The sequence below is a fragment of the Protopterus annectens genome, chromosome 4.part1 (genome assembly GCF_019279795.1).
Source record: "Protopterus annectens isolate FY-2018-M chromosome 4.part1, PAN1.0, whole genome shotgun sequence".
Taxonomy (NCBI): Eukaryota; Metazoa; Chordata; order Ceratodontiformes; family Protopteridae; genus Protopterus; species Protopterus annectens.
In genome coordinates this window covers 588,586,696-588,602,322 of record NC_056734.1, presented here as the reverse complement: position 1 = coordinate 588,602,322, position 15,627 = coordinate 588,586,696, and positions in this window count along the sequence as shown.

The window sequence follows — 15,627 nt, the reverse complement described above, 5'->3', positions numbered from 1 at the left end:
ACTTCTGACCATAAACAAATCACTTTGGATATCTATATTCCGCCCCCCACCCCCGGACAAGAAAGCCGCCATGAAATACTTTTCAAAAGCAAACTTCATGTTACTTAAAACCGAGGTGGAAAGTTTCAAAGCTCCCATGCTGAAGGATGGCACTGTCCAAGCTGCAAAATCCTTTACTAATCCATTCTATGGGCAGCTACAAGAATGCATGGATCGTGCCATCCCAAGCAAAACCAAGACTCACTCCTCCAAGAAAAGGAAACCAGTCTGGTGGACTCCTGCCATAAACAAGTTATACAATAGAAGGAGGAAACTAGTACAGAAAAGAGTAAAATCTCAAGAAGGGAAGACATCCCTGATCTGTATCAGCAAGAAACTACGATCCCTCATAAAATTATCCAAGGCGAGCTTTGAAAGATAAATTGCCAAGGACTCCAAAGATAACCACAAGGAATTCTTTAGCTATGTCAAGAATCTAAGTGGCAATGCTCAGATCTGCTCGGAGTTAGTGCAGAATGGCAATAAATACACTAAACCGACTGCTATCGCCAACATCCTGGCAGACAGGTTCAGTGCAAACTTCACCCTTCTTTCACCGTCTCTAAACCAGTTACAAGTGGTGTTCCCCAGGGCTCAGTCCTAGGACCCATCCTGTTTGGCATATACTTTTCAGAGGTACAGGCAAGCACAGGAGGACTATGGCTGACCAAGTTCGTAGACAACTGCAAACCAGGGGCTATAATTGACTCTCCGGCTGACACAGACATTCTCCAAAAGGATCTCACTGAGACAGATACCTGGTGTCAAAATCATGGCCTCAAGCTAAATGCCAAAAAGTGCATAGTCATCCCCTTTGGAAAAAACAAAGTACCCACAAACTACCACATTGGTGGTAGCCCCCTAAATACGGAAGACATAATAAGAGATCTGGGGACCCAAGTAGATAGTAATCTCACCTTTGATAATCACATTGCCAAAGTGGTTAGAAAATCCTTCTACGTGGCCCACCTAATCACAAAAGGGTTGACTTCCAGATCAAAAGAGGTCATTGTGCCCCTCTACTCATCACTCATCAGACCCATCTTAGAGTACAACGCCCCATTTGGGATGTACCTTACAAGACAACTGCAACAGCTGGAAAGACCACAGAAGTACCTCAACAAGAGGATAAATGGCCTCAAACAGATGTCCTATGCAGCTCGACTGAAGAAACTCCATTTGTACTCAGTTGCATACCACCTACTCAGAGGTGATCTCTGCCTGACATACAAGGCCATGTCCAACCCAGAATTGACAGACATGCTCCACCTAAAGAAAACCTTATCCCCTCGAGCCACACGATTTAGGGATCTAAACCTCACCACAACAATAAATAGGATGTGCTGGAGGGATAGATTCCTGTCCCAGAGACTTCCCATGCTTTGGAACAAGATTCCAATCTACATTACGCAGAGCTCCTCGCTAACACTCTTCAAAAGAAACCTTGACAAGTGGATAGGAAACAGAAAGTTTACCTCGGGGATCACTTCAGTGGCTCTGCTGGACAGAGGCACAGGGAACTAATCTAAGGGGACGGCAAAAGCCAACATATTCTGGCTAGGCTTATAAATGCCTTCGGGCAGATAGCCTAGTACCCACCTATGAACCTATTACATTAGCAGTGTCTGTTGAGGACAATATAACAGTATCCCACAGGCTGCTGTAAAAGGCTCATTGTAAAGTCCAGCAACAGCTTTCACACACGCACCACATTTGACTGAAGGGAACATAAAACCCCTATCTATTTAAGGCACACAGACTGCAGAACACTGCACTTAATGCATGCACCATAGCACAAGACTGATTTTGTTAAGACTGCAGGTGAACTTATAGTAGATGACATCAGCAGGCCATGTGGGAGACAAGAGGTTGGGAGGCCTGCATGAAATGGATGTGTAAGCTTTTGCTAGTGTCAAAAAAAAGTGGCAAGCCATGTCATTGTTGAAGTAAATGTGGGATCCACACTTCTGCATAGACACATACCCAGCTGACTGCAGTGACAATAGAAGCACTGCCTATCTAAAGACACACACTACAGAACACAATACTCATTGCACGTGCCATGGCACTAGTCAGATTTTAACAGGACTGCAGGTGAATGTTTTGTAGATGACATTGACAGGCCATATGGGAGACAAGAGGTTGGGAGGCCTGCATAGGTACATTGCTTCATAGTGTCATCAGAGGCTAGTAGCCTAATAGCAATAGGCTGTTTGGAAGCCTTGCTGTGTAACAACACAAGTACCCTTACTGAGCACAAATGTCTTTTTGAGTTTTGCAGAGCAAGGCCGTAAGCACCACCAAATGGCCCTGTCCATGAGTGAGCATACAACATGATGTATAGCACACTGTATTGCAGTTGACATATGTGTGGAAAAAGTACTGAGACCCCAGGCTTATACTGCTTGTTTGGGGTGGTTTGGGGTGAAAATAAATGGATGTATTTTAAATATATGACATATAGTTATATTGTGCTCTTAGTTTGCAATGTTCCCATATGTAGATTTATGTCATAAAAAGGAACTGGACAATAGACAGCAATAATACAATATTATATATACAGTTCCATAGTGCAATGAGCATTGCATTTGTGCACTGGTTAACAAAGTGTGCACTCATGCGAGATAGGTCTGTTTGCATGCAGGGAATCAGTGAGCAAATGTGAGGTGCATTGCTAATGCTTGTTACTATACCCCAGTCCCATCTGTACTCCAGGCCGGCTTTTTGCAATGGCTATGAGCATTAATTGAACAGATCAGTTTTCTACTTTGGCTGTCTGCTTTCTAGGAAATCTGGTTTCCCTGTTTCCCCATTGCTGCACTTTGAGCAAGCAAAATAAGCTTAACAAATGTTTTCTCAGATAACGTGCATTGAGCAAAAGTGGAATTAAAAGAAGACAAATAGGAAAAGATACTAAAACTAAGGAACACATACTCAAAATCTGTAAAAGCAAAGTAGCACTTGACAGTACACATCACAAATCTCTGTATATGTCAGGATTTGAACCCTCAGTCCAATACAGCTTCAGAAAGCAAGACGGATGCCTTAGTCCTCTTTGACACACAGCTTTGCCTCAACAAAATGAAAAGTCATTCTTTACACAAATAACTGCATCAGAGTGTACACTACTATCAAACTATTGGCTGTGATTTGTACATTTAATTCTCTTTATTATATTTGGATGTAGAGCAGTTAGTGATCACACAACCTGTCATAATTATACTTACAAATATACAGCTCTGTCTTACCTTTCTGTGTTTCTTGATCATTCATCAGTTATCTAACAAATGCAGTGTGTAAGCCATTGTATATCATTGGCCTTAACATGTGAGAGGATATTAACTGGAAATAATATGATATGCACTTGCCATCAAATTAAATCCAGACGGGATGGCACAAACACACATGTACTGTGCTGTTGGGAGTAGCAAAGCTGAGTTACTGCTATGGCAGGAACAAGGGTACACTCCTCTTTTTTTGGGGGGGCAAAGCTCAGTTACTGTTATGACACAAGCAAGTCTGAAGTATGAAACTGCAAAGTGTATCATCACTTTCTAATTTGTGTCTTTAGTTAATTACCAGTACAAAGGTATGATGCTAAACTGATGACATGCAGGGAATGTCAATTCTTCAGAGGTATGAATGTGTGAATCTTTCTTACATGAGGCCTTCTAATTACTAATGGACAGATATAAGTAAAATAAGTGTCTGGAGTCACATGTTAAAGTATTTTCTGTACAAATCCACCACCATTTACTTTTTTTATTGTACCAAGTTAGGAAACACAAGGATATGCCATAATATTATTAAAGAATGTATTCTAGGTTCAGGACTTACCTTAGAAATGCAGCAGTTGACACACCTTTAGTTCAGGGTTGACTTTGTCTGATACAAGCAGTACACAGCTGATACATAGGGAGGTAAAGGTTGTGTGACTTGCTTGGCATCAATTTTACTATTTGTATGTGAGTAAGAGAAAGATATTAGGTCTCTAGATGGTCAGTGAATGTGCTATGCATTGTCTCTTAGCCAAAGCAATGGCATACTGCACATGACTACATCTCCCTATAGGGACAGCAGGAGCTGGGGTTCCCCCTCTTAGTCCTCCCCTGACTGTAGCTGTGGTGACCTAGGCAATGGTGGGGAGATGTGTGTCCCTTCCCCTTGCTGATTCTGCTGCAGCTGTTTCCATAGGATTAGATTGTTAAGCATCGCACATACTGTGAATAGTTATGTACATGTGTGTGAATTATACTACAGGGCTCAGCATGATATATCTAGGCAATAGAACTGTGACTTCAGGAAGACAAACACATTCTCTATGATGTTTTTAGTTTGAGCATGTGCCCATTGCTGTGTTGTACTGTCATCTGGTACAGCTGTGATGTGTGCCAGATAGGGAAGTCAAGATAACTGCCAAGGTTGCCAACACACACAATTCCCTGGGCATTACACTTGAATTGGCAGTTGATTCAGTGGTATCCCTTGTTGCTAATGTATATTCTACCCTGCTGACCAGATGGTGCCTAATGTGTACCTGAGTACAATCTATGGCACCCAATATTTCAGGATAGTTCACTACATGGTAAAACAGTTCCATATAGCTGGCCCTCTGTTCACAACTAGAGGAGAAAAATATGTACTCACTGGCATGTATGAGCATAGTATCTCGATATTGGTGGAGGATCCTGAAGGCTGATGCCTGTGACATACCCATCATGTCCCCAGCTGGTCTTTGAAAGGTAACAGTATTTAATATACTAAGGGATACACATACCTTAGTTTCTACTGGGACAGGTACCCCTCAGTTGGCTCTGGCTCTGAGCTTCAGGGTGGCAGACCTCACAGAGTTCTTATAATGTATCCCTGTCCATCCTGTAGTGCTCTACAATCTCCAGCTCATGTAACACTGGAAAGTTACCCTGGACCTTAACACTCTTCTCCTTCTCAGCAGCAGCAACAGCAGGATTGGCTTTAGCCTCTAGCTCACGCAGATGTAGAATAGCTGCATCAGCCTTAGCATTTCCTTGTCTCTACTCCAATGGTTTTGAAGGATAAAGGAAAAACCAGAATGGAGGCTACATGGATACATTATACATTGTTGAATAGCTAAACCATGTTGGATTGGTTGATTAACATGCAATTCACCTGCTTATGATATAAATAGCATCTGTTAAACACACCTGTTGCTTACTCAGTGCACTATACGCAACTATGCATAGCTCCATGCACCTTTGCATAAATAAGATAAGCATAGGCAAAATTGATATTTCCTCCATTCTCATGATATCATGCACACTTGGATCATAAAAAGTGAAGGTAAGGTTGCACACCCTGTAGTCGAACCCAGGACCATCTATATTCCAGCCCTAACACATATATGTGCTGCCACAGGAATAGTTACATAACAACACAGAGAAACCTGCCATTTATTCCTATGTTTCTCTTGGTTGTGCTAATAGCCATATCGCGCAAACAATGGCAAAGTAAATGAAACAAAAATAAAAAAGGGAAACCAGACAGAGACCACACATTTTAACAGACAAATAATGAGGATCACACAGAACTTGGGAGCTGTGCACTGCATACATGCACTTTCACCTTTCACAGCCCTACATGTTCACCTTTGCAATGGTAACCTGACACACACCCCTGATGTCAGCATTCACTGTTGCCATGCATTCAACATGAACACTGTGGAAGTGCCTACACGAAGAGAATATCAATACACAGCTATTCTTTTTTGAGATTCAGCAATTCTAATGTGTTTTGACCTTATTTGCATCTTCACTGTGCTGACAGCCTGGAATCTACACAGTTAGTAACCGTGTAGGCAGGGAAACTGCACGGCAGCCCATGTTGTAAAAGAAGAATACTGTAATCCATCAGCTACATCCTGCATATGCTTACATTACAGTATAATGCTCTGCTTCATGGAGATTTACACATTTTAGCAGCCCGCATTACTTACAAGTATATTCTTCATTTGGGGGAGGGGAAGCAAAGCTGCATTTATGTCATGGCACTTAGGAATTATTATGAGTCTTACACTGATTTTCAAGTATTTGCCTTCTGTAATTAGTCAGAATATGTGTGGTGTTACATGTTATGGGCAATTCTATACTAATGTCAGAGCTTTTACTTGCTCTTGTTTCCATGGCTGTATTCAGAATGTTTTGGAATACACAGCCAACACGATCATGGAGTCTTCACTGTTGCTTTAGAAGTTGTTGAATTGCTCCACCATGTTGATTTGCTTCATTAGCATAAAATTCAGCTACATATGCTGTAATTTGCATGCCACAAAAATGTATGTATTTGCGTGTGATTGCATGTCACTGCACGCTGCTAAGTGGAGTTTACTGAACTTAAAACTTTTCACTCTTATTTGAGCAGCGTGCCATGACATGCACATGATAAAAGTTATTGTGTAAGCTTTAACTGAATCCCCCAAAGGTCATGTGCTTGGGATTGTGAAATAACATTAAAGCTGCTTTAAGAGATTCACTTGTAGAGGAGACAGGGAAATGTGGAGACAGCAGGGGAGTGACAAGGTAACAGAAGAATTGGAAATATTACAGAAAGAGATGATAAAAGGGAAGAGGAGGAGAAAGGAGAAGACTAAATGAAAGGAGCTGAAATGAAATAGATGATGGAAGTCACAGAAATACAAGAACATATAATGAGAATGAAAATATTCTTGTAAGTAAAAGGAGAAGAGATGGGAAAGCAGCCCAGTAACTGAATGAGAGGAAACAGAAACATATAAGGAGACTCAAGACATGAAATGGACAGTAGGAGTGACCGACACTGAAACAAAACAAGACACCAAGACACGGAATGGGACAGTAGCAGTGTCCAACACTGAAAAAAAAACAAGACGATGTGAAGTTCTTTAAGGAACGGTAAAAGAGAGGGAAACAAGAGGAAAAGAAGGCACAAGTATATTAACCTTAGATATGAAAAAATATTAGACAAGGAATGCAAGTTGTTTGATGAAAATGTCATTAGGGTTGAGGTAGAACAACAATGGGGTTACAAAGAAGGGGTAAAGCTGGCATAGATGGATACAAGCAGAAATAAAATTGTTCAAAAGCAAATCAAGGAGGGATCTGGAGACTATTTAATTTGTGTGGGAAGAAAAGTGAATGCTCATCAATAACCCTAAAGAAGTACTACGAAACACCAAGATGGATGTCATCAACAGATTCCAGCATGCAAGTCAATGCATGGCATTTTACTGCACGTAATGCTGATTTTGGACGGTTGCACGATTGGTAAAAATTCCAAATGACACAGTGCAAATGAAGTGCACCATCTCAGACATAGTTATATCAAAAGCCTCTAAATATGCCAGCTTTACCACTACAGTTGGCACAGCCATCATTAGGGTCTGCACATTGTTAGACTTCCAGACAGGTGACAGTGCAACAGCCAGCAGCAGCATCATGTACCATAGCACTGAACTGGGATGTAGCTGCTACTGATCGTGGAAGATGGCATGCTGTACCTACTTTTAAGATAACGATGTCCACTAAGGTCAACTCCATTTGCATTTTAGCATGCAATGCCACTGCACTTTGTGTACTTGTCACTCAAGGGGAAATATCCAATAACCTGCACTCCGAAATTGAGTCAGGAACAAAGGAGCATTCAGACCTATTTCCTTAATTACTACTGAGGCTAAAATCATCATTTATGCTGGAAAAAATGACACCAGGCTACATATACAGAGGGTATTAAGGCTTCATAATAGGAAGGCAATCAACAATCGGTGACCAGGGTTGGATTTCATGAAAAGGATTAAAAGACTCATGTGAGCAGTTCACTCTGATTTTTGAAAAGCCAATTTAGAAAGTTTATTTTTTGTTTAATTCACTTTTAAGTTTCAAAAAGGCAATGGGGGTAGGAAAAGGCTTTTTTACTTTCATGGATTACAATACTCTTCTGTTAGACAAGACAGAATGGGATGGACCGAAGCATATTACAAGTCTTGAGTGGTTCTAGGGCTGAATGTGGCCAAGAATGTAACATTAAGAAAACAGCCCTGATAAGGCCATGGAAATGGTGACCACTAGAATGCTAAAGAAGTACTGAACCTAGGAAAAATGTAAAATACCTAGGGTCACATATCAGCAGTTCACTGGAGGAAATAGTGAAAGAACATTAGAGATGCAAAAACTCAGGTGGACTGATAGTTGAAAAACTTGAAAGGAAATGTAACTATGACTAGGGGTAAGATTAACAAAGTAAAGAATTATACTGGCTCAAGGAATGGGATTCAAACATTCTGAATGTTGAGAGAATAACCCGATTAAGAATTTGAAGATGTGTCAAGTTTGTGAGACAGGATGTTTAGGTTAGGCTATGACAGAGATGGCTGGAAATGGAGAACACTTGCTTTGAAGATATTTGTAGAACTGTGGTGGTTGCTGAACAAGGAAAACCTGCTGCTGAAGGAGGCAAGCACCAAAATTCTAGCTACAGAGGGTGCATCAGGAAGGAAATAAGATGCATCATCACCATGGAAACAGATGAGAAAATGCAATACAGCTCCAAATGGTGGGTTTTATGACTTGCTAATTCCCCCTAATGGCAGATTCCTGTTCCCCGTGTTTTAAACCAAGGAAGAAATGTGTTATGAGTCTCCAGGGCAACACTTTTGGAAAGAAAGAACCAGTTTGAAATAGTCCCTAAACTGGAAAATCTAAAGATGAAGTACATTTTTTTTTGTGTCTGAGAATAAGTGCTTTTGGAACAAAGGGAGAATAGTCCCTTTTCTAAGTACTGTTGGAATATATCTGAAAATCTGAAGGACATCTACAAAGTAAAGCCTGCATGAGAAAAGTTTTTACAAGTCTGCATCAGTTCCCATTATTCATTGTAAATAAACCCTGTTTTGAACTGCAAGTTAGTATTTGAAGACTGCTCTGTGACAGGCCTTACTAGACTTAGAAAATATTATACGCAAACAAATTTGCAGTGGAATGTGCAACGTGTCAATAATTTAGAATAACAGTGCCTAAGCTGTTATAGAAAACAATGAACCAAAATCATGGGTGCCAGAACCATAGAGTGAGGGGGGAGAGGCACCCCCCACTTTTACAGCAGCAACTTTCCAATTCCAACTTACATATATACAAACAAACGGACCCACATAGCTAGGGATGAAAAGTTGTCCACCTGTTTAATTCAGCTTCTGCATGAGCCACACCTGAAAACAGACTGATTAGCTAGATCACGCCTTGCAACTTGGCTTGGGAATTTTTTTAACAGAGAGGCATACCTGCACCAGTTACTAGCAGTGTGCAGTGCGATGTGTATTTGTTAAATAGTGCTGTCACCATTGGTGCCTTTAGTAGTACAAATGTCTAATGCTGCAATGCGTACTCCTATCTGCTGCAGCCTGCAACGATTTCTAAACTGTAGTCTGTCGAAACTGGCGACCTCCTGTTGTGTAGCAAGAAATTTATATAACCAAGAAAATGTTTAAAAATGCTGCAAGTATATTTAAACTTAATTGCAGCCCCCCACACACACACACCCACACACATATACACTCATACAATCAAATAGCTTGCACACACTACATCGCTCTCTTTTCACAACAAATTCTGAAACAAGTCTGGCTATATAAAGATGCACAAAGGTAAGATGAAGAGCTAACAGAGAGGGTTTTGTCAGAAATATTGCACATTTATACACCATGTGTGCCCCTGTGCTCCCTGTCCAAGCAGCTGTCCTTTACTTTCAAGAGCATGTATGCTAAGACTTTTTGTATATTGCATGTACAGTAACTTGTGACAGACACACCAGTACCACACTGCATCAGTATCTACTAATTTGTCATCTTTTTTGCACATGCACAGGCAGGAATATCAATAACACATGCTAGCTAGCTTGTTCCCCTCCCCTCGTGTCTGTATATGAATTCTGAAACATAACTGCAGTGCAGCTGCTTTACCAGAGGACCAATCTGACTGATCCAATGATTCTGTCCATTATTCTAAAGTAAAGCATCATGTCCCTCTGCAAAAACTTTTGTTTCCTTTTCAGTAACACATTTGATTCCATGATGGCACTTAATTAGCAAGATGAAATGCAACTGCTGCCTAGTATGCTCCTAGCTCCTATCCAGTCTGAGTTCTACTCACTGTCATGACAACCTGATAAACAGTCCATCCCCAGCCATACATTTAGTAGCATGGTACTACAACAACAACAACAACAACATGTGTGAGCTAATGATCACTGTGTTACCCATGGGTATGCATGACTGTCACTGAACAAGTAATAAGTTGTATTGTATAATGTCATTACTATTCCCATATGAAGGTTTAGGTTACTGTACACTCGTTTGGTTGAATCAATGATTATTGATGTATGTTAAAACCACCAAATACACATGCATATTGATTGATTTGACTCTGACTGTGACTGTCTGTTTTTGTTGACTGGATAGACCGCCCTACTGGGTAAACATGCTGCCAAGAGACTAGTCCAGGTTCCAAACTTCCAACTTCCAAAAAAAAAAAGGTTCCAAGAAGTCTCAAGTCTGTCTGAGCAAAAGACTAAGACAAGGGAAGGGAAGAGTCAGGTGCAAAGTGATAAAATGGTCATGGGGGTGAAGTGAACATTACACCACATTTCTACATTTTTTTTTTGTTTTAATTTAAATTTATTTTCTTTATTAGAATCGGATTAAGATCCAACAGCTCGCATTGGTGTGCTCTGTCTGTCTCTGCTGGTGGCTAGTGGCTCCCTCAACTAACTTCCACGTGTGTGTGTGTGTGTGTGTGTGGGGGGGTTCAACTTCAAATTCAGGCGACTGGGCATACTGCACTAAGCAAGTGCATTGGTGTGCCTCTGCCTCCCCCCGCCTCAGCCTGACTAACCTAGTTCAGTCTGGTCGGGGTTCAGTGGCAGGTCACAGGTGTAAATTACCAGATTCCAGTTAAATCTGTTGTTGTGTTCTTTCTGTGACCTTACAAATAATTCAGACCTCCCTTCCCTCCAATCAATCGAGAGTGACTGAGTGAGTGAACTGAATAATTCTGAATTTTGTTGTTTCTTTCTAATTTGTGCTTGTTGTGCCATGCGTACTTTACATAGACAAAGTATGATGTAATTTTGATTTTACATATAATGGGTAACTGGAAAAGTCATTGGGGAAAATGCTTCATTTTTGTGCCTGTGCATACATGGTGGAAAAGTAATTAAGAGAACCTTGGGGAAATTATTCATTTTGATGTCATTTGGTAGTGCTTATGCATACATGGACAGACTACTGAGAAGGTTGTTAGGGGAAATGTTTCATTTTTGGTGCTTGTGCATACATGGACAAACCTGACTGAAGTGGTCACTGGAGAAAATGTTTCATTTTATTGGTTGTACTAACATAGACAAAGTAATAAAGGGCACAGTGCTCGAATTCCCTCAATATATGCCCTTCAATGTATATAAATGTTATTCTAAAATTCCTAATACATTAAAATACTAAAAATGAGATGAATAAAAACATCCTACATTCATAAATATAATAACCATACTATACTCTATAAATACATACTATATTACATTGTTATTAAAAAAATTTTTTCCTTTTCTTAAAAATATATAGGATTCAATCCTGTATATGTACCTCTGTAGGTGACCTGAATTCATAATATACATTATATACATTTTGTATACAGACATGAATGATACCCTAACCCTATGTAATAATTCAATGCATTCTTATATATTTTTTTCCTATTTACGTGTACCCTTTATAAAATAGCTTTTATAGAAATGGTTTTTTTAACAAGATGTCAATTGATAAGCATATATAAAGGAGACAGTTACTTAGTGTTGTGGTTCTGATGAAATCTACAGTGTTAGATGAAAGCGCTCAACCACATGTTGTTATTTTTGTGAATTTAGTGTGTATTAAAGAAAGAATCAACTTTACTTCGTGCCAGTGCAATTTGTTCTTACTTGGACTTGAATTAGCCTCCGTTGGGGTTAGTTTTCTTCACTTGTTGGACAGTCCAGTACATTATATTCTGTTATTAGTGGTCATATATCTATGGATTCCCTGGATGAACTGCCTTCAATTTTCTCTCCGAGAAGAGATGATATACATAGGCTACAGTCCGAAATGGCTATAATGAAGGGTGAGCTAACCCGTTTAATTGAGCTTGTTACACAAACCAATGCAAGATTAGCGAGTGGAGAAACGCGGAACCGGATGCCGCTTCAGAAGGAACAGGAAACCGCAAGTACAGCGTGTACGATACCGAATGCGCAAGTAGTCAAGGGTGTAGGAAGAAGACGGGCCTCTAATGGATCTACCAACAGCTCGGGAGCAGCTAGGACAGAGCGGAATGAGATGGTGGGATCGGAGGACGAACATTACAATATCTCGGGAGCCAGACCCAAAAGAACTGTACCCAAGCGGACTTACGCCATGACAGCGCAAAATAAAGGAAACAAAGGTACTTTTATAAACAAACAGTCTGCGTTTGTTCATCTGACAAGCGTTTCACACTTGATAACTTTTTGGACAGTAATTTTAATTTTGAACGGAGCAACCAGCGACATTATTCCTATGGGGGTAATGAACGCAATGATACCGAAAACATGATGCTTAAGGATTACATAGTTCTGTTTGGTAAGAAATTAAAAATGTTAAAGACTTTACAACTTGATAACGCTTATTTAAAAAGGTGTATTGATGTAAAAGTGGTCCCAATGGGGCTCAGGTTTTTTAAGAGACCCATGGGTATACAAATGGAGCATGAGCAATTATCTGAATGTTGTGAAATGTTTGACAATTTTGGCTACACGTTTATGAAGTATATAATTGCCAGTAATGACAAAAGAATTTGTGTGTTAATGACAGAAATAGAAGAGATGGATCATATTATTACTTCTGATTTACTATTTGAAGAAAATGTATCCAGTTTTAATGCACAATTTACATGGGTAGAAAAACAGATAAATACGCAAATGGATAGAAAGTGTAAAAAATTAAAACGTGACATAATGCAATATGAAAAAGGAATAGCTTATAATTTTGAGCCTAAAAAGGACAGAACAGGTAATATTGGAGAACTATATAAAACAAATAGAGGGCATCAAAGTAAAGGAGGAGTAGCCAGGTATAATAACATGAGGAGAGGAAGAGATACAAACCAGAATTTTTTAGAGGAGGACTGGTCAAAAGATCCAGCACAGGAAAGAGGGACAGGGTTCAACAAAAGATACCCACAATACAACAGGACATGTTAATCCCTATCAGTTATACAGCACGAAACAATGAAGAACAAATAACAAAACTTAGTAACATTCACTACAGATGGAAAGAATTCAGTATTTACAATTATACAAGTTTGAATGTTAATAGGGACATGTTCAGTTTATTAGCTAAGGGTATGAAATATATACCAAATAATGATGGCAATTTAGTTAATTATGTGATAGATTTTAAAAAATATCTAAGAAAGTTAAATTTAGCAGTACATTTTGGAGGGAAAGAAATGACAAGTACGGATATTTTTAAGAAACCCAGTAGGTATACACCTCCATTAAATAATGTATTAGCAACGTACGAAAGGATGGTAGTAAAGGAAATATACAAAAGTTTCAACAATAAAAAATCTTATATTACAAATCTTAATAGGAATGAAGTCAAGATCTTGCAGGAACTACAAAAGGACAATAAAATACGAATAATGAAGCCTGACAAAGGCGGTGGGGTTGTACTATATTATACAGAAGATTACAACAATAAAATAATGAATATTTTGTTAAATTCTGGGAATTATATAGTCACCTCACTTAATGAAGTCAATATAGCTTATCATAAAATTAATTTGATCATAGAAGATTTATTAATAGATAATAGAATTGACATGAATATGTACAATTATGTGAAAATTGAGTATCCTATTTTAGGAACTATAGTAGGTATACCCAAGGTTCACAAAAATATCCAGGAACCTCCATTCAGACCCATTATTTCTGGAAGCAATTCCAAAACCTTTGAAATGGGGAAAGTAGTTGATGGATGGTTAAAAGGGATATATGCTTACATTCCGCATATAGTTCGGGATTCGTGGGATTTTCTTTCTAGACTTAAAGATGAGCTTATAAGTGACAATAGCCTTTTGGTAACAATTGACATAGTCGACTTATTTTCTTGTATACCTCAGGACGAAGGACTAGAAAGATTTGAAGAAAGTATCTGCAAATATAGTAAATTAACATGGGATAAAATAAAGGTTATCATGGTGTTCATGGAAGTAGTGTTGAAGAACAATTACATCATGTTTCAGGGTGAATATTATAGGCAAAACAAGGGGGTAGCCATGGGTGCGGCATGTGCCCCCATGTTTGCCAATCTGTTCTTATTGAATTGGGAAGAAGAATATATTTTGGGAACAGAATGGAATAAATATATAAAAAGTTATCTTAGATTCTTGGATGACGTGTTCTTTATATGGGAAGGTAGTGAGGAACACCTACTTGAATTTACTAAGTACCTCAATAGTAGAAATGAGTATTTAAGGTTTACTACAAATATGAATAGAAAGAGCATAGCATACTTGGATACAAGAGTAACTATAGAGGGAAAGAAGTTTAAGTCTAACCTTTATAGAAAGGATACTTTTAGTAACGACTATCTTGAGTATAACAGTTGCCATCCACAGTATCAGAAAAGAAGTATTATTAAAGGGCAATGTATTAGAGCGGCGAGGATGACTTCTAGTTATGAAGAGGTAATAAAGGAATTAAATTACATAGCCGCTATGTTTATAGATAGAGGATACCCTAAATGGATGGTGTATGATACAGTAAATTATGTCACATATGAGTGGGGTAAAAAGTACAAACCTATTTTGGGTAATAATGATGGTATAGGAAATGCAAATATAGTGAATAATGAATATAGGAGAGCTTGTGTAATACAATATGCACCATCAGTAAGTAAATATAAAAACATAATTGCTAAAAACTGGAATATTATAGAAACTGATGATAATATTCACAAAATGTTAGGCCCTAGACCTTTATTTGTGTATAGAAATGGACAAAATTTGAAAAGTAGGTTAAAAAACATGATAGAAGATCAGGGTAGGAGAGATGGTAGTACTACTAAGTGCGGATCTTGCAACCAGTGTCAGTTTATTATGGAAGATAGCAGTGTGACATTGGACAACATCTACAAAACCACAGTAAGGTTTAGGAAAGGGAATTGTAGAACCAAGAATGTCATATATTTAGCAGTATGTTTAACATGTTCATGTTACTATGTAGGAATGACTTCTAGGTGTCTAAAAAACAGAATTTATGAGCATTATTATAGAATAAAGAAAAAAGATGAAAATAATGCATTATGGAGACATTGTTTGGCCAGTAAAGAGTGTAGAAAATTTAAGTTTGGAATTTTAGAACAAGTAAAGGTTAACCCCAGGGGCGGGAATATAAAGGAAAAATTATTAGAGAAAGAAACTAGATGGCAAATCAAATTGAATGCATCCGAGTACCCTGGGTTAAATGATTACATTTCTATAAAAGCTATTTTATAAAGGGTACACGTAAATA